Consider the following 18848-nt stretch of genomic DNA (forward strand, 5'->3'; position numbering starts at 1 on the left):
TTTATTTTCCTGTGCAAGGAATTGCTTGATCTAGGCTGAGAAATGATTCTACTGAAGGTGTGGGGAAACGGGGAGCAATATCCCCAATCTGCAGTTAAGGAAATTGAGGCTCGGAAGGCTGGCCCAAGGTCACACAGCTAGGAAGTGATGAAGTCAAGATGCTGTCCAAATCCAAGGCCTGTGCTCTTTCCATTCCACTACTCTGCCTACCCTTCTCCCCTTTGTTTTGTAACACCTTGTTCCACAAAGGAGTTCAGGCAATTTATAAAAATACAAAAAAGAGGGAATTCCTTGGCAGTCCAGTAGTTAAGACTCAGCACTTTCACTGGAGTGGCCTGGTCCCTAGTCAGGGAACTATAGCCAAAAAAATTAAAAATACATAAAAGGGATCAAGCATTTATTTTAACTTTCCTGTACAAACTATTTCAGGAAAATCAAATAATGGATGAGGAAAAGTTATTCTTTATGGAAGAATTCCAGCTAATGAATGCAAAAAGAATGACAGAATTATTAATAGAAAGTCACCATTTTGTAAACCTAATGAGATAATGGATCATCAGTGGATGCTAAAACTAACAGATAAAACTTTGGGGGGAATTCCATAATGAAGAGACTAGACCAAGGGCCCTGAAACCATGGATGAGTCAATAAAAATATTTCAAGTCAATATTATGTACCACTAGACTTAGCAGGAGCAGCAGATATGACATGGACATGATATGATATGACATGGACATGATATGATATGACATGGATATGATATGACACATGGATATCACCAGATGGTTGACACCAAAATCAGATGACTATATTCTTTGTAGCCAAAGATGGAGAAGCTCTATACAGTCAGCAAAAACAAGACCAGGAGCTGACTGTGGCTCAGATCATGAACTCCTTATTGCCAAATTCAGACTCCAATTGAAGAAAGTGGAGAAAACCACTAGAACATTCAGGTATGACCTAAATAAAATCCCTTATGACTAAACAATGGAAGTGAGAAATAGATTTAAGGGACTAGATCTGATAGATAGAGTGCCTGATGAACTATGGACAGAGGTTCATGACATTGTACAGGAGACAGGGATCAAGACCATCCCCAAGAAAAAGAAATGCAAAAAGCAAAATGGCTGTCTGAGGAGGCCTTACAAATAGCCGTGAAAAGAAGGGAAGCAAAAAGCAAAGGGGAAAAGGGAAGATATACCCATTTGAATGCAGAGTTCCAAAGAATAGCAAGGAGAGATAAGAAAGCCTTCCTCAGCAATCAGTGCAAAGAAATAGAGGGAAACAATTGAATGGTAAAGACTAGAGATCTCTTCAAGAAAATTAGAGATACCAAGGGAACATTTCATGCAAAGATGGGCTTGATAAAGGACAGAAATGGTAGGGACCTAACAGAAGCAGAAGATATTAAGAAGAAGTGGCAAGAATACACAGAAGAACTGTACAAAAAAGAGCTTCACGACCCAAATAATCACGATGGTGTGATCACTCACCTAGAGCCAGACATCCTGGAATGTGAAGTCAAGCAGGCCTTAGGAAGCATCACTATGAACAAAGCTAGTGGAGGTAATGGAATTCCAGTTGAGCCATTTCAAATCCTGAAAGATGATGCTGTGAAAGTGCTGCACTCAATATGCCAGCAAATTTGGAAAACTCAGCAGTGGCCACAGGACTGGAAAAGGTCAGTTTTCATTCCAATCCCAAAGAAAGGCAAGGCCAAAGAATGCTCAAACTACCACACAATTGCACTCATTTCACACGCTGCTGCTGCTAAGTTGCTTCAGTAGTGTCCAACTCTGTGTGACCCCATAGATGGCAGCCCACCAGGCTCCCCCATCCCTGGGATTCTCCAGGCAAGAACACTGGAGTGGGTTGCCATTTCCTTCTCCAATGCATGAAAGTGAAAAGTGAAAGTGAAGTCGCTCAGTCGTGTCCGACTCCTAGTGACCCCACGGACTGCAGCCCACCAGGCTCCTCCGTCCATGGGATTTTCCAGGCAAGAGTACTGGCGTGGGTTGCCATTGCCTTCTCCGTCACACACTAGTAAAGTAATGCTTAAAATTCTCCAAGCCAGGCTTCAGCAATACGTGAACCGTGAACTTCCAGATGTTCAAGCTGGTTTTAGAAAAGGCAGAGGAACCAGAGATCAAATTGCCAGCATCCGCTGGATCACTGAAAAAGCAAGAGTTCCAGAAAAACATCTATTTCTGCTTTATTGACTATGCCAAAGCCTTTGACTATGTGGATCACAATAAACTGTGGAAAATTCTTCAAGAGAAGGGAATACCAGACCACCTGACCTGCCTCTTGAGAAATCTGTACGCAGGTCAGGAAGCAACAGTTAGAACTGGACATGGAACAACAGACTGGTTCCACATAGGAAAAGGAGTACGTCAAGGCTGTATATTGTCACCCTACTTATTTAACTTATACTCAGAGTACATTATGAGAAACGCTGGGCTGGAGGAAGCACAGGCTAGAATCAAGATTGTCAGGAGAAATATGAGTAACCTCAGATATGCAGATGACACCACCTTTATGGCAGAAAGTAAAGAACTAAAGAGCCTCTTGATGAAGGTGAAAGTGGAGAGTGAAAAAGTTGGCTTAAAGCTCAACATTCAGAAAACTAAGATTATGGCATCTGGTCCCATCACTTCATGGCAGATAGATGTGGAAACAGTGGGGGACTTTATTTTTCTGGGCTCCAAAATCACTGCAGATGGTGACTGCAGCCATGAAATGAAAACACGCTTACTCCTTGGAAGGAAAGTTATGACCAACCTAGATAGCATATTCAAAAGCAGACACATTACTTTGTCAAGAAAGGTCCGTCTAGTCAAGGCTATGGTTTTTCCAGTGGTCATGTATGGATGTGAGAGTTGGACTATAAAGAAAGCTGAGCGCTGAAGAATTGATGCTTCTGAACTGTGGTGTTGGAGAAGACTCTTGAGAGTCCCTTGGACTGCAAGGAGATCCAACCAGTTCATCCTAAAGGAGATCAGTCCTGGGTGTTCATTGGAAGGACTGATGTTGAAGCTGAAACTCCAATACTTTGGCCACCTGATACAAAGAGCTGACTCATTTGAAAAGACCCTGATGCTGGGAAAGATTGAAGGCAGGAGAAGAAGGGGACGACAGAGGATGAGATGGTTGGGTGGCATCACCGACTCAATGGACAAGGGTTTGGGTCGACTCCAGGAGTTGGTGATGGACAGGGAGGCCTGGCGTGCTGCGGTTCATGGGGTCGCAGAGAGTCGGACACGACTGAGTGGCTGAACTGAACTGATTAATGACATAAAAACAAGTAGACAACACCGTTGCCAATAAGGTATGCTTGCCAAAGACATTAAACCTAATCAAGCTCTAGGGCTTCCCTAGTACCTCAGACAGTAAAGCATCTGCCTGCAATGCAGGAGACCCGGGTTCAATCCCTGGGTCGGGAAGATCCCCTGGAGAAAGAAATGGCAACCAACTCCAGTATCCTTGCCTGAAAAATCCCATGGACAGAAGAGCCGGAGTCCGTGGAGTCGCAAAGAGTTGGACATGACTGAGCGACTAACACATACAATCAAGCTCTAGATCTAACGTTCAGTCTACTGGAAATTCAAGAGAGAGACGAACAAGTTAAACTACACCATCAGGAAGCAATCAGCCAAATCTTCTGGGATGTGGGAAGCTTTATAGAACAAATGCTCTGGTTTCCTTTACAAATAAATAGCATGAAAAATGAAAGGAAAGGGAAAACTGTTATAGATGAAAAGTTACTTATGAGATACATCAACCAAATAAACGATGTGAGCCTTGAGTCCTGATTGAAACAGACTATTAAAGAAATCTGAACATGAACTAGGTATTAAAAGGTTTTAAGGAATTTGTATTAATTTTGTTAGGTATGATAATGGCATTGCTGTTGTGTTTGAAAAAGCCCTGTCTTTTAAAGACATTTGCTGAAATAATGCCAGTGAAGTGATATGATGTCTGGGGTGTGCTTTATAATACTTCAGAGGGAAGGCAGATGAAACAAGATTGGCAAAATGTTGATGATTATTGAGGATGGGTTATAGGCATGCGAAAATTCATTACATTCTCTCTACTTTCATGTGTTTGAAATCTTCCATAATAAAGGGAGTTCCCTGGTGGTCCACTGGTTAAGAATCCACCTTCTAATACAGCGGATGCAGGTTTGATCCTTGGTCGGGGCACTAAGATCCCACATGACTTGGGGCATCTAAGCCTGTACTCCGCAACTACAGCGGCGCTGGAATACCGCAACTAAGACCTGATGCAGCCAAAAATAAAGATAAATGTTGACATATTCCATAATAAAAAGTTTTTAAAGGCTAAAAATAAGTAATTAAGAAAATTGGGACAAAGAGAAAATACTGATCCAGCAGTAGAAAAGTTCTGGGACTTCCCTGGTGGTCTAGTGATTAAGAATCTGCCTGCCAACAAAGGAGACATAGGTTCGATTCCTGTCCCAGGAAGATTCCACGTGCAGTGGAGCAACTAAGCCCGTGCACCGCAACAATTGTGCCCACTCGCCTCTGCAAGAAGAGAAGCCACCGCAGTGAGAAGCCCGTGCACTGCAACTGGAGAGTAGTCCCCACTCACCGCAACTAGAGAAAGGCCACAGGAAGCAAAGATCCAGCGCAGACAAAACTAAAAATTTTAAATAAACAAAATGTTGATTTTTTTTTTAAGTTCTGAGTTTCTTAGCAGTCAAAACAAAGATGGAAACAAGAGTCATGATGGCCAAATGCTGAGAATGTCTCCTGCCTGCAGTTTTTTAACCCTTATTCAATGACGTAAGAGTGGGCCCTGGGCCTGGAACTCTTCCTAACCAGGAGATAAAGAGCCCGTGCAACCAGTGCTGGATTTACCACCTTGTGTGTGTGTTTCCTTCCTAGTTCCAGGTGTCATGAGTACTCTTTCACCTCTGCTTAAAGCATGTCGGTCATTTGGCATCTAGCCAACCCCATTGCTGTATCTGTCCTCCTCTTAGAGGGGACAAGGTCCTTCCTCTGTGGCACAAACAGTGAATACAGTGAATTCCCTGTGCTGATCACTGTGAGATCCCCAGGCAATGAGAGACCAACACCCACTCCTGAAGTTGGTCTTGTTCTGTCTTTTCTCTACGTGAGTAAAGCATTGTTCTATCCGGTGCTCAACCGCTTTGGGTCTTCCTCGACTACTCAGATGCCAAAAGGAAATGGGTATACGTGTTTATAGAGTCTTCCCCTGATAATGATAACGTGGGTACTCTGCTTGACACCAGGAGATTTCTAAAACCAGCAAACCAGCCCAGTTTTTTGTAACCAAAGAGATTCTGGTGGTGGCAAAATTCCTATTCAGTATGGCCTACCAGCAACGGGCCAGTCATCTGTCCTGATTTGGGCTATCATGCGGGACTTGGAAAAAGCAAGGGTCAACAGGAGGGAAAGAGGTGGAGAGGTGAGCCTTCGAGGATGAGGGGACTGGAGAAGGATACGGGAAAGACAGGGCACTCTAGGGGGTGGGTACCGAGTGAGCAAGGGTAGAGAGGCTATCTCATTTTCATAAAAGAAAAAGTAAACAAAATGCACGTGAACCTGGAGAAAGCTCGTCTTCTTTCGCTCCCTTCTCACCCAAAAGAAATCGATCCAACTGCAAAAAGCACTGACAGGAAACAAAAGGCTTTGTTACCAAAGCTCTCTGGAGGACACTGCAAAGGGATTACGCAGCATAGTGCGTGGCAAGACCTCTTTTCAGAATCCTCCCAAATCTCTCTTCCTCAAAGTTCCACACGATTACAACAGCTCCCCAAGCTCTCCCTTTTTTCTCTTTTTTTCCAAATTCCTGACCACCCAAACTCTGCCAACTCCCCTCCCTTCTCTCAGTAGCAGCTCTTCCTGACTGGGGCTGGAAGGAAATTCCTCCAGGTCTCTCCAGTCTTCTGCTTAGGTCTATTCGTCTCCCTCTGCCCTCCTTACAAAGGCTCCTTAGAACTTAGCCTGGGGAGGAGGAAAAGCAGTGCATATTTACATGTGAGTATTTCTGTCCTGTTGCATGTTTAAAAAAAAAGAAAAAGGTTGGAAGGAAAGACACCCGAATGTTAACAGGAAGATGCCAGGAAAGCTTTGGAATCAGATAAAGTTGGGTCCTGGCTCTGCCACTTTCTAGCTGTGTGACCTTGGGCAAGCCTCACTGGAGACATTTCTCCAAACCTCAGATTGCTGTTCCGTGAATGACTTAGCATGGTATCTGGCATACAGTAAGCGTTCCATAAAATGTAGCTTACAAAATAAAGGAGTTAGCTGGTACGAATATGGTGCTGCCTTTATCCATATTTCTTGCCTTTATCAATATTTACATTTTTTCCAATAAGCACATATTTGTAATTTAAAATGAAACAACATGAAGATCATTATAAACATAAGCATAAAACTAAATGTTTATCAGTAGAAGATCAAAAGAATTATGGGGTACCTGTATTCTGGAATATTATGAACTCCTTAAAAATGAAGTATCTCTATAAATGACACACACAAAAAATGTCCACAATATACAGCAAGTTGCAAAACTATATGTGGTTTGACCCCTTTATGTATGCCTGTGTTTTTATACATGTTAAGCAATTATCAGTGAAGTTTTTCAATTTTCAAATCCATATTTTTGTAAAGTTTAATTTAAAAATATAATATGTATGAATTACCTTTACACAAGAGGAACACTGAAGGGGCTTAAAAAACAGGCATAGAGAGTTTCTAGCTGTGTTTCCCAGGCCCAGAGCAGAACCAAACACCAGAAAACAAAAGGACTCTGAGATTCTGCGCACCTCAGCCCAATTGCTGAGCTCCTGCCAGCCACTAGGCTGGGCAGGAAGAGTTAACAGGGCACCTCATCTTCAGTCCTCCCCCCACGTCCTTTTTTGCAGACTGCAATAGAAAAAAGCCAGTTGAAATTGCTCCATTTCTCCCCATGGGGACCCCTCTAATACCTCTGCTAAGGAGAGTAAGGTTTGTCGGAGCCAGGAGGGTAGGGGGAAGAGTGAAGGCCCTCGGGCCTGAAGATCTAGATGTATGTGGCCTGTGGCCCCAAGACTTCGTCTTTCCCCCCAAATCTCGTTAAAACTGAAGATGAGGGCAGGCTCTGGAGGGACCACAGGGCCTTCCTGGGTTCTCGGGGTGGGGCTCATCCTGCAGCGTGTGGGGGAGGAGGCTGCTGAGGCCCCCCAAACACTTGGGGCACAAGCCTGAGAACTTCCTGGAATGTGGGGGAAATGGGTGTCTTATCAGCCATCTCTATAAAAACCATATGGGGCCCCCTATCAGCCTTCTCTATAAACACCATGGCCTACAGATCAAGCCCCAAGATTTCCTGGCTCGTTCCAAGAAACCCAGGTCGGAAAGTGGGCGGGGTTCCTGCTTCTTTCTTCCCCTCGCCCCCCCACCCCAGGCCCTTCCCGCTTTGGGGCCCCAGATCCAGGCCCAACCCCAGGGCCAGACCATTCACCTCCCAGGTCTAGCCGGCCCTGCTCTCGCTCACTCAAACCAACTCCGGCGTCCGTCCAGCCCCAAGTCCCGCGCTTTCCCCTCCCCCCGACCCCCCACCCCGTTTCCGCGTAGTTCGCGCTCCCGGCACCCTGCGCGCGCCTCGCGTACCTCCCCAGCCCGCGGGAGCGCTAGCTCGGAGGCCCCGCCCCCAGGGCCCCGCCCCAAAGTGCCGCCCGAGGCCCCGCCCCCAAAGCCCCGCCCCGGCACGTGCCAGCGCTTGCCCTGTTTGCCTCTCCCCGCTGTTAAGGGGACCCCGCTATAGGTAGAGCCCTGGGGATGCTTTCAGTCCTTGAGACTTGCGTTCGGATGGTTAGGAAGGGGATTCGCGGCATTCAGAGAAGCTCGGAGACGATGCAGGCCCGGAAGCGGAAGCCGAGGATGGAGCGGGCCGGAGGTCCGGGCTGTGAGGACCTCAGAGTCCGAGCCCACGCCCACCTCCATCCCTCGGGCCCGCGCACTATGGGAGTTGGGACTGGACACTCGGTCTGCGTCCGGCGAGCTCGGAGCCTGACTCTGAGCACGAGCTGGCCCGGTACCCGCCAGGTGTGCTGCGCGGGACTGGCGGCACGGCGGGGTAGCCCCGGCAGCGTTTGTCGGGCGTGCAGGGCGAGTCAAGCGAACCGGGAGTGCCCGGCCTAGGGTCGGGAGTCGAGGGTCCAGTCGGAGGTAATGAAGTGAGGTTAGGCCCGCGGTTCTCTCGCCCTGGATGCCGTGCCATGTCCTGGCAAAAGGGTGGGGAGCAGGAGACCACCTTTTGGGGCTCTGGCTCTGCCAGCGCTTCCCGGGTGGGGCGCGGAGCTTGGCTCTACGCCGCCACCGTGTGGCCCCCGGGAGCAGCGCCTTGCCGGGTTCCTGGAGAGACTCCTCACGGCCCGGGCGGGAGAACAGGTCCCCGAAGACATCGGGAGGGCCGCCCTTGGGGAGTCTGACTTTATACACCCTGCTCCTCCCGAGCTAGCTTCCAGAAATGGGGTTGAAGCTGCCATGGTGGCGGCGGAGCGGTCACCAGGGCTTCCCCCAGGCACCGTGGATCCTACTCAGGAAGGCATGGGACTCGGGTGTGGACATCCAATAAGCGCCAGCATCTTGTTGCTCACTGAATAAGGAGATGTGGAGGTGTGGATGAGAATGGCCCCTTCCAAAGGCAGCAAATTCAACAACCAGCCAGCTTTTCCTAAGCACGTACTATGTGAAAGGCGTACAAAGACGAATAATTAAAGTAAGTAGGGAAAGTCGTATTCGTTGCTTCCCATACTCATGAAAATAACAGGTTACTTTTGAAGACGGCTTACTGTATGGTAGACATTTACTGATTACTTTTATATGCATGATGACGTTAAATTCTCACAATCCTCTAAGAGTAGGCACTATTATTCCTATCCAACAGATGAGGATAAATTCAGAGAAGTTAAGTATCTTGCTCAAAGTCACACAGCTAGCTAAGGATCAAATTTCTAAGCCAAAAAAAAAAAAAATTTCTAAGCCTTGGTTTTTTTTTTTTTGGCCAAGCATGGGGCTTGCAGGATCTCAGTTCCCCCACCAATGACTGACTGCAGCCTCTGCGGTGAAAACCTAAAATCCTAACCACTTGGCCACCAGGGAACTCCCTTGTTTTTTTTTTTCTTTTTCCCCCAAATAGACTTTATTTTTTTACAGCATTTTTACATTCACAGCAAAATCAAGCTAAGATGCGGTATTTCCCTATGCCTACTGCCCCAACACATAACCTCCTCCCTCTTTGAACATCTCACACATAGAATGATGCATTTGTTACGATTAGTGAACCTACTTTGATACATCATTATCACCCAAAGCCTAAACTTTCATTTGATAAGTCTCGGCTTTTAACCACTATGCCAACCTCCTACCCTAATTGAAGGCCACGTTCCTGAACAGGGATTCAACTGGGACTTTGAAGGGTACATAGAATTTCCAAAGCAGGGGGTAGGAAAGGCGTTTCAGGCAGGAGACTTGTATAGAGAAAGACGTGGAGGGATTTTTAGGGTGTGTGACAAATTTGACTTGACCAAGAGGCTGCAAATCTTAGTTGGTCAATTGAGTATCAACCTCATGAAGTTTGTCCTAAGCAATAATGGCCATGAAATCATGGATTTAGTATGAAAGTTTTATTTTTGAATACCAGTTGAAATAAATATGTAAGTCTTTGGGCTTCCCTGGTGGCTCAGTGGTAAAGAATCCGCCTGCCAATGCAGGAGACATGGGTTCTATCTCTGATCTGGAAAGATCCCACATGCTGCAGAGCAACTAAGCCCATGTGATGCAGCTACTGAGCCTGTGCTCTAGAGCCCAGGAACCACAACTGTTGAGCCCACGAGCCACAGCTGCTGAAGTCTGCCCACCCTCGAGCCTGTGCTCCGCAACAAGAAGCCACTGCAATGAGAAGTCTGCACATTGCAGCTAGAGAGTAGCCCCCACTCACTGCGACTAGAGAAAAGCCCACGCAGCAACGAAGACCCAGCACAGTCAAATAAATAAATAAAAATTAGGGCTTCCAAGGCGGCACTAGTGGTAAAGAACCCGCCTGCCTGCCTGCCGATGCAGGAGACAGAAGAGACTCCATTTTGATCCCTGGGTCAGGAAGATCACCTGGAGAAGGAAATGGCAACCCACTCCAGTTTTCTTGCCTGAGACATCCCATGGACAGAGGAGCCTGGCGGGCCACACCCCATAGGGTCACAAAGAGTCAGACACGACTGCAGTGACTTAGTACATTAAGAAAATATGTAACTCTGAAAAATATTTGGCCATATGCCACTAAAATTACCCCCCATGCCCAGTGGTAGCCATGCCCCATTCTGGAAAATACACATAGGGAATTACCGAGGTACCCTGGGGAGGTAGGATGAGGCCGCTTTTTGTTGAGCAAGGATCATCTGTGTCCCAAGTAAGCTGCTTGCCACTGTTCATAATTCTCTGAGCCCCAGACCTACCAGAATGTTCCATCTTCTCTTTCCTGGCTGGCAACACTTTGGTGGCTCCCTGTCTTCTAGATAAGGAGTAAATGTAGTAACATAACCACAAGGTCCTTGGGGATCCTGGGATAAGCCTGCTGGTGGTAAAGACAGGGAGAGAGAAGACAGGGAGGACCTCCTGGAGGTAGTGACATTTGAACTGAAGTCTGATTTATGGAAGAGAATTAGGTGATGTCGGTGAAGAGCTTTTTAGGTAGAACAGCATGTGCAAATGTTCCTGAGGCAGAAAGGAGCAGTGTGCCTGTGAGCACCTGAAAGAGGCATGAGAGGAAGAGTCAGGGAGAGGAGTTTGCAGGGCCAGACCCCAGCTGCAGTCCCTGGAGGCATCATAAGCATTGTGATCATCACACTATGTATGCCTTATGAGGAGCTGTTCAGAGCTTCAAGTAAGGTGACTTCAATTATTCAAATAACAAATAACTTTTTGAACACCTACTTCAAGTGGGGATTTTATAGAACCAGACTCTCATGGTCCCTGCCACCAGAAAGCTTATATTCTTTTAAAAAAACAGAAGTGATACTTACACGTGGTTTAAAGACATACCAAGTATTGTAAGGTTTTCCATGAAAACAGAAGGTGGTCTGGTCCACTACGCTTTTCCCTCATCTCCACATTCACAGACACATCTATGGACACTTTCAGGTCTTTTAACTGACTATATTTTAGATTCATCTCCATCATCTCTGATCTTCTCATCTTGCCACTTCTAGATGTTTTCAGGGTTTTAGGGGGGTTTAAAAAGTTGTTGTTTTTTTTGCTTCACAGCATGTGGAATCCTAGTTCCTCTACCAGGGATAGGTCCCATGCCCCCTGCAGTTCCTAGATGTTTCTGTTTAAAGACTGCCTTTTGATTCTCTACTATGGAAGATAGTTTTAATTCTCTTTCCCCATCCTCTGCGCCATCATACACATAAGCCCCCCATCTCCAAATTGCCAGCACGATCTTGCTTAGCTCAGTAGCCACTGTGTGCATTACTATATGTACGCTGTGATTATCTGTCCTTTCCTGTACCCCTTTTTGTTTTCCCCAGAGTTAGCAGTTGCCCTGTTTTGTCACTTGCTTAGTTTGTATATGTTCCACCCTCCGCTGGTTAGCTGAATCTCTTCTCAAGAGGTTCCTATGAATCAGGTGTCTCAGGTTGGGGTCTCTGGCAGCAGAGATGGAGACAGAGATGTTTACTAGGGATCAACACCTCTGAAGTGGCAGTGGGTGGAAGCGGAGGGGGCAGGGCGAAAGGAACTGTACTGAGGCCTAGGAAGCTTCTGCTTGCCTGGTAGGGAGCCCTGGAGCAAGTATGGCCCATCTAAAAGTGTCCTGAAGCCCGCTGAAATGGCCAGGCCTTTATGCCTGACTCAGTCCCCGCTATGGGCTGCCCCAGGAAGGATCTGCATTTTCAATGCAGCTCTCTGCATCAGAGACCGGCCCTGAAGGTGCTAACAGCTGGAGGTGGTCCGCTGTCCAAACTCCTCCACAGTGGGGCCACCAGCCCTTCCTAGGAGAGGGCTCTGGGAGACGAGCTCCATGACCACCACATCGGGTTTTCTGTCAGTTCCATCTTCTTAAAGGGAACTTTCTTTGGAGTCTACCTTCTACTCCAGTCTGGAGTATCGGCCCTTTCTATTTGGTGAACAGTTCTCATTCTGAGCAGGGAAAGATCCAGACTTCGTAGGGTTTCAAGTTTATATCTGGGGGCCCTTAAAAAAATAGGTATACAAAGTTAGGTATATTTAATTTGGATTGATAAATCAATAAATTCCTGGAGCTTGAGATCCTGGAGATTCAGGATCTATTCTTCTGAGCTCTGATTGGACAATCCAGCGGAAATGCTTTCTTCTGTTTGGCTTTTCCCCGCCTCCTTAGAGAACACTTACAACCCCACCCCCACCCCAGCATGCCAGAGCCCTGGGGAGAGTTGCAGGAATCAGAAGCTTAGGCTTCCAAGTGAGCCCCTTTCTGATCCTGGGGTCTTCAGGGGCATCTCTCACCTTACTCCTCCATTGGGTATCCCTGGGACTGCTTCTCTTTTTGCCCTTCCTTTCAGTGGAGTACCTCCTCCAACAGTTTCTTGGGAACGAGGATTTTTGAGACCTTACAAGTCTGCAAATATCTTCATTCTATCTTCGCCCTTAATAATGTGGCTCAGTACAGGATATATAAAAACTCTTAGAACAGTGCCTGGCACATCGTAAGTGACAGGAGTTTTGCTCTCATTATTAAAAAACTCTCATTGGAGATTATTTTCTTTCAGTGTTGTTGTGAGAAGTCCAAAGGCATCCTGATCCCTGGTGCTTTGTGTGGGGTCTCTTTTCTGCTCTGGAAGCTACAGGGTCTTTTCTGCATCTCCTGGCCCCTGCGCACCTCCCCCCAACCTGCCACCCCCAAACTCTGATACCTCAAGATGGTACCTTTGGGACAGGTCCATTTCCATCCATGGCACTGAGCACTTGGAGACACCTTTTTTGTTTTTTTAATTAATTAACTAATTTTAATTGGAGGCTAATTACAATATTGTGATGGTTTTTGTCATCCATTGACATGAATCAGCCATGGGTGTACACGTGTTCCCCCCCCGCCCCCGTCCCGAACCCCCTTCCCACCTCCCTCCCCACCCCATCCCTCTGGGTTCTCCCAGTGCACCATCTGTGAGTGCCCTGTTTCATGCATCGAACCTGGACTGGCGATCTATTTCACATATGGTAGTATACATGTTTCAGTGCTATTCTCTCAAATCATCCCACCCTCGCCTTCTCCCACAGAGTCCAAAAATCTGTTTTTTATATCTGTGTCTCTTTTGCTGTCTTGCATATAGGGTGGTCATTACCATCTTTCTAAATTCCATATAGGTACATTAATATACTGTATTGGTGTTTTTCTTTCTGATTTACTTCACTCTGTATAATAGGCTCCAGATTCATCCACCTCTTTAGAACTCACTCAAATGCGTTCTTTCTAATACGTGAGTAATATTCCATTGTGTATATGTACCACAGCTTTCTTATCCATTTGTCTGTCGATGGACATCTAGGTTGCTTCCATGTCCTGGCTGTTGTAAACAGTGCTGCAATGAACATTGGGGTACACATTTCTCTTTCAATTCTGGTTTCTTTGGTATGTTTGCCCAGCAGTGGGATTGCTGGGTCGTAAGGTGGTTCTATTTCCACTTTTTTAAGGAATCTTCACACTGTTCTCCATAGTGGCTGTACTAGTTTGCATTCCCATCAACAGTGTAAGAGGGTTCCCTTTTCTCCACACCCTCTCCAGCATTTATTGTTTGTAGACGTTTTGATGGCAGCCATTCTGATTGGCGTGAGATGGTACCTCACTGTGGTTTTGATTTGCATTTCTCTGATAATGAGTGATGTTGAGCATCTTTTCATGTGTTTGTTAGCCATCTGTAAGTCTCCTTTGGAGACATGTCTTTGGTTCTTGGGCCCGTTTTTTGGTTGGCTCATTTATTTTTCTACTATTGAGTTGCATGAGCTGCTTGTATATTTTGGATTAATTCTTTGTCAGTTGTTTCGTTTGCTATTATTTTCTCCCATTCTGAAGGCTGTCTTTTCACATTGCTTATAGTTTCCTTCTTTGTGCAAAAGCTTTTAAGTTTAATTAGGTCCCACTTGTTTATTTTTGCTTTTATTTCCATTACTCTGGAAGGTGGGTCATAGAGGATCTTGCTGTGATTTGTGTCAGAGAGTGTTCTGCCTATGTTTTCCTCTAGGACTTTTATAGTTTCTGGTCTTACATTTAGATCTTTAATCCATTTTGAGTTTATTTCTGTGTATGGTATTAGAAAGTGTTCTAGTCTCATTCTTTACAAGTGGTCGACCAGTTTTCCCAGCACCACTTGTTAAAGAGATTGTCTTTTCTCCATTGTATATTTTTGCCTTGGAGACACCTTTCAACATGAAAACATTATGTCCTTCAGTTCTGGGAATTTTCTTCGATTTTTAATTGATGACACTTCCTCTCTGTTTCTGCTTTCTCTTTCTTTAATTTCTGTTATTCAGATGTTGAGTGTCTCGGAGTAGTACTCTAATTTTCTTTTTTTCCCCTCTTTCTGCTTTTCTATTTCTTATTTTCTTTGTTTTACTTTCTGGAAGATTTCCTCAAATTTGTCTTCCAACCCTTCCACTGAAGTTTTAATTAAGTTATTGGCTTATTTTATGTTTTTGGCTGTACTGTGTCTTCATTACTGTGCCAGGGCTTTCTCCAATTGCAGTGAATGGGGGCTACTCTCTAGTTATGGTGAATGGGCTTCTCATTGCAGTGGCTTCTTTTGTTACAGAGGATGGGCTCTAAGGCTCATGGTCTTCAGTAGTTGCGGCTCTTGGGCTCTAGAGCCTGGGCTCAGTAACCGTGAGTAATTGCATGGCTTTCGTTGCCCCCGGTTTGTGGAATCTTCCTGGACCTGTGTCCCCCGCATTGGCAGGTGGATGTTTAACCACTGGACCACCAGGGAAGTCCCAGTTGAATTTTTAATTTCAAGGATTTTTTGTTGTTGATGTTGGTTTCTTTTTAAAACAACATCCCATTCTTACCTCCTGGAGGCAGCCATGGCTGCCAGCTTTCTGGAAGGCAAGCTGGGAGACAGGCTGGGAGGTGGCTCAGCCCTCCCAGTGTATACAGTCGCTTCACCACCTGATTTGGGAAAGATACCCCCGCCCTCTACTATGCCAATGGTCTACCATCCCAGTGATCCTGTTTAATTCTGTCTAGAGAATAAACCTCCAGTTTCCTTCTAGGACTGGGGAAGGGACGTAGGGACCTAACAGTTCTGATCCAGAAACATCTTCCAACCTCTTCTCCTTTTTTCGTATTCACACCCCCGTTTAAAGAGGTACCTGAGCCTTTTAGGGGAGCCGGGGGTCTAAACTGTGTTGGCTTTCCTTCCCCACACCCAGGTTAGGCAGTGGTTTCCTTGGGTTTGCAGTGTAGTTACCACCCGACCATCTGTTTTCCAGCTTCCAATGCCCTAGTCTTGTCTTCTCCCTCATTCTGCTCATGTTAAAGGGTTTGTGCCTTAAACAAAATCCCTTTACTGTAGTTTTAGTGAACTTTGGGGAGGGAGTGAAATTAGATGCATATGTTCAATTTGCCATAATTTTCAGAGCTTCTGTTTTTACCTAAGCCAGTAAACAGATGAATAAAGACTGAGGGATTTCTGTGGTGGTCCAGTGGCTAAGACTCTGTGCTCTCAATACAAGGGGGCCCAAGTTTCATCCCTGGTCAGGGAACTAGATCCCACATGCCTCAACTAAGAGTATGCCTGCTGCAATGAAGACCTGGTGCAGCCAAATAAATAAATATTTAAAAGATAATAATTACAGACTGTGATGCTACAGAGGAAACAAACACAAGACCGAGACATGAACAGCCGCAGGACGACTCAGACGTAAGAAATGCAGAGTTGTATCTTTAAACTGTGATCCTTGTTTCAGTGTAGAGAAGAGCACGTGAGGAACATTCGTGGGGTTGGAGACAGGAAGCCACTGGCGATCAAGGTGAAGGCTGGGCTAGACTGGAAAGGTGATGGCTGGTGAGCTGGAGGGAGCCGTTCAGGACACAGGCGGACTGTCACCTCCAAAAGGGCAGGAGCTACATCCACTCGGCTGCCCGCTGTGTATAAGCCCAGACATGCCTTCTGTGTATATATGTCCAGTTGTCTGGTTACCAGAGACGTTTGATAAATGTTTCTGGCTGGACATGGAGGGGTGAAGAGGGGAAAGGAGAGGAGAATGACCTTCAGGTTTCTCCCTGCAGAGCAGACCTCGGAGGCCAACTAAGGGCCACAGAGGCCAACAGAGGGCTCCACGGAAGGTCTGGAGCAGGGGATGACCAGCAGGGGAGAGCAGGCCTTCACGTGCACGCAGGGTCTGTGTCATGTGGGCCCTCAGTCTCCAGCCGGCCTTCCTCCCATCACACTCCACTCTGGCCCTCCAGCAGTTCCCCCTGGCTGACATCCTCTCCCCGGCCTCAGTCCCTCACCTGGCCCCTCCACACCCCATACTGGCCTCAGGAGACCACCGTCTGGTTCTTCATCTTTTTTTTTTTTTTTATTAATCATGCCTTTCTGTTCTGTACATTTTAAAAATCATTTTGATACTTTGGCCACCTGATGGGAAGAGACAACTCATTGGAAAAGACCCCGATGCTGGGAAAGATTGAAGGCAGGAAGAGAAGGGGATGACAGAGGATGAGATGGTTGGATGGCATCACTGATTCAATGGATGTGAGTTTGAGCAAACTCCGAAAGATGGTGAAGGACAGGGAAGGCTGGCGTGCTGCAGTCCGTGGGGTCACAGAGAGTAGACACAACTGAACCACAATAGTTGATTTACAGTGTTGTTTTAGTTTCAGGAGTACAGGACAGTGAACCAGTGGATATACATATATCCACTCTTTTTTTAAAGTCCTTTCCCATATAGGTCATGACAGAATATTGAGTAGAGTTCCCTGAGCTATACAGTAGATCCTTATTAGTTATCTATTTTGTATATAGTAGGGTGTATATATCAATCCCAACCTCCCGATTTGTCCCTCCTTCCCACAGTCTGATTCTTTTTAAAAAGCCATTTATTGATTTCAATTTTTTTTTTTTTTGACTGTACGACATGGCATGCAGCATGGGAGATCATAGTTCCCCGATCAGGGATCGAACCCGTGCTCCCTGCAGTGGAAGCAGGGAGGCCACAAGGGCAGTCCCCCGCAGTCTGATCCTTCAACCATGCTCTTTTTCTGCAGGACTCAGCTTGCAGTTGTGAGGCCATTGGTGGCTTCTGGGTTTAATGTCAGATTCCCCATAGAGTGTGAGCTTTGTAATAGATGGAACCTGCCTTTTTTATCCCTTCTCTTTTGCTTTTTTCTCCTTTCTGTTTTTGCCAGACACAACCGAGCAACTGAGCATGCATACACATCGACTTACTAAATTGCATTTCCCATTAAGAATCCAGATGATGTGACTATAACATCAAATTATGTTTTCTATCCAGAAACCAGTGTCACTGAGAATCTTCCATTACAATTCCTGGAATCCAGGCTTCCCTGCTGGCTCCTGCCAATGCAGGAGACATGGGGAACCTGTTGTTTTATTTACCATTATATCCCTAGCACCCAGGACTGAGCCAAGCATGCAAAAGAGGGCCCAGTATACTTTTCAAACTTATTTATTGAGATGTAATCAGCATATAACATTGTACTCATTTTATTCAATTCAATGTTTGGATATATTGGGAATTGATTACCATAATAAGTTTAGTTAACATCTGTCAGCATACATGGTTTCAAATTTTTCCCCCTGCCATGAAAACTTTTACTATCTATTGTATATTTGTATATATTGTATATTGTATATTTTTACCATCTATTGTATATTTGGCAACTTTCAAATATACATTGCAGTAATGTTACCTATAGTCTTTGCTATATGTAATGGTTGAAGGAACCTAAATGAAGGTAGGTGTCATCTCACAGAGGCGGTGGGTTGGAGGAGGTTGATGGAGAGACCACAGAGGAGGTGTGGAGTGACCTGGGAGGGAGCGCGTGCAGCCAGAGCGCAGTCGAGGGGCAGAAGTCCTGAGAGAGAAGGCCGGTCTCAGGGCCTGCTGGGCTCTGGCTGAATGAAACCGGCCCGGGCCTTTGTTTCGTGCTGGGCCTGGCCCTGCCCCTGAGCTCTGCAGTGCATGTGAATGTCTATAACTCCAGGCTTGGTGAGATAAGCGCTGAACTAGGCTGGTGAGGGCGTCAGGGAAAACTTCCTGGAGGAGCATGCCCTGGAGATGGAGTTTGAAAGCTGAGGTAGACATGTCTAAGAGGAGGGGAGTGATTCAAAGGTCTCTAAGGCTCTAAGGCTTCCCTGGTTGGTCCAGTGGTTAAGAATTCGCCTGCCAATGCACGAAGATGCCACATGCCATGGAAGAACTAAGCTCATGCGCCACAACTATGGAGCCTGCAGGGTACAACTGCTGAAGCCCATGTGCTGAGAGGCCACGCCCTGCAACAAGAGAGGCCACACGAAGGACAAGCCCGTGCACAGCCACTGAGAGTAACCCCCACCTCCCCCTGCTCACCACAACCAGAGAAAGCCCGCACACAGCAATGAAGGCCCAGCAAAGCCAAAATAAATACATAAATACATTTTTAAAAGGTCTCTAAGGTTCTGAGCCTGGGTGAGTGACTGAAGAGTGGGGCCAAAGCCACAGGCAGGGTACTTGGGCTTGAAATACATTAATCAGTGTCCAGGATCTTGGACACGATTATACAATGGAAGTGAGAAATAGATTCAAGGGGTTAGATCTGATAAACAGAGTGCCTGAAGAACTATG

The sequence above is a fragment of the Bos javanicus genome, chromosome 2, assembly GCF_032452875.1.
Source record: "Bos javanicus breed banteng chromosome 2, ARS-OSU_banteng_1.0, whole genome shotgun sequence".
Classification (NCBI taxonomy): domain Eukaryota; kingdom Metazoa; phylum Chordata; class Mammalia; order Artiodactyla; family Bovidae; genus Bos; species Bos javanicus.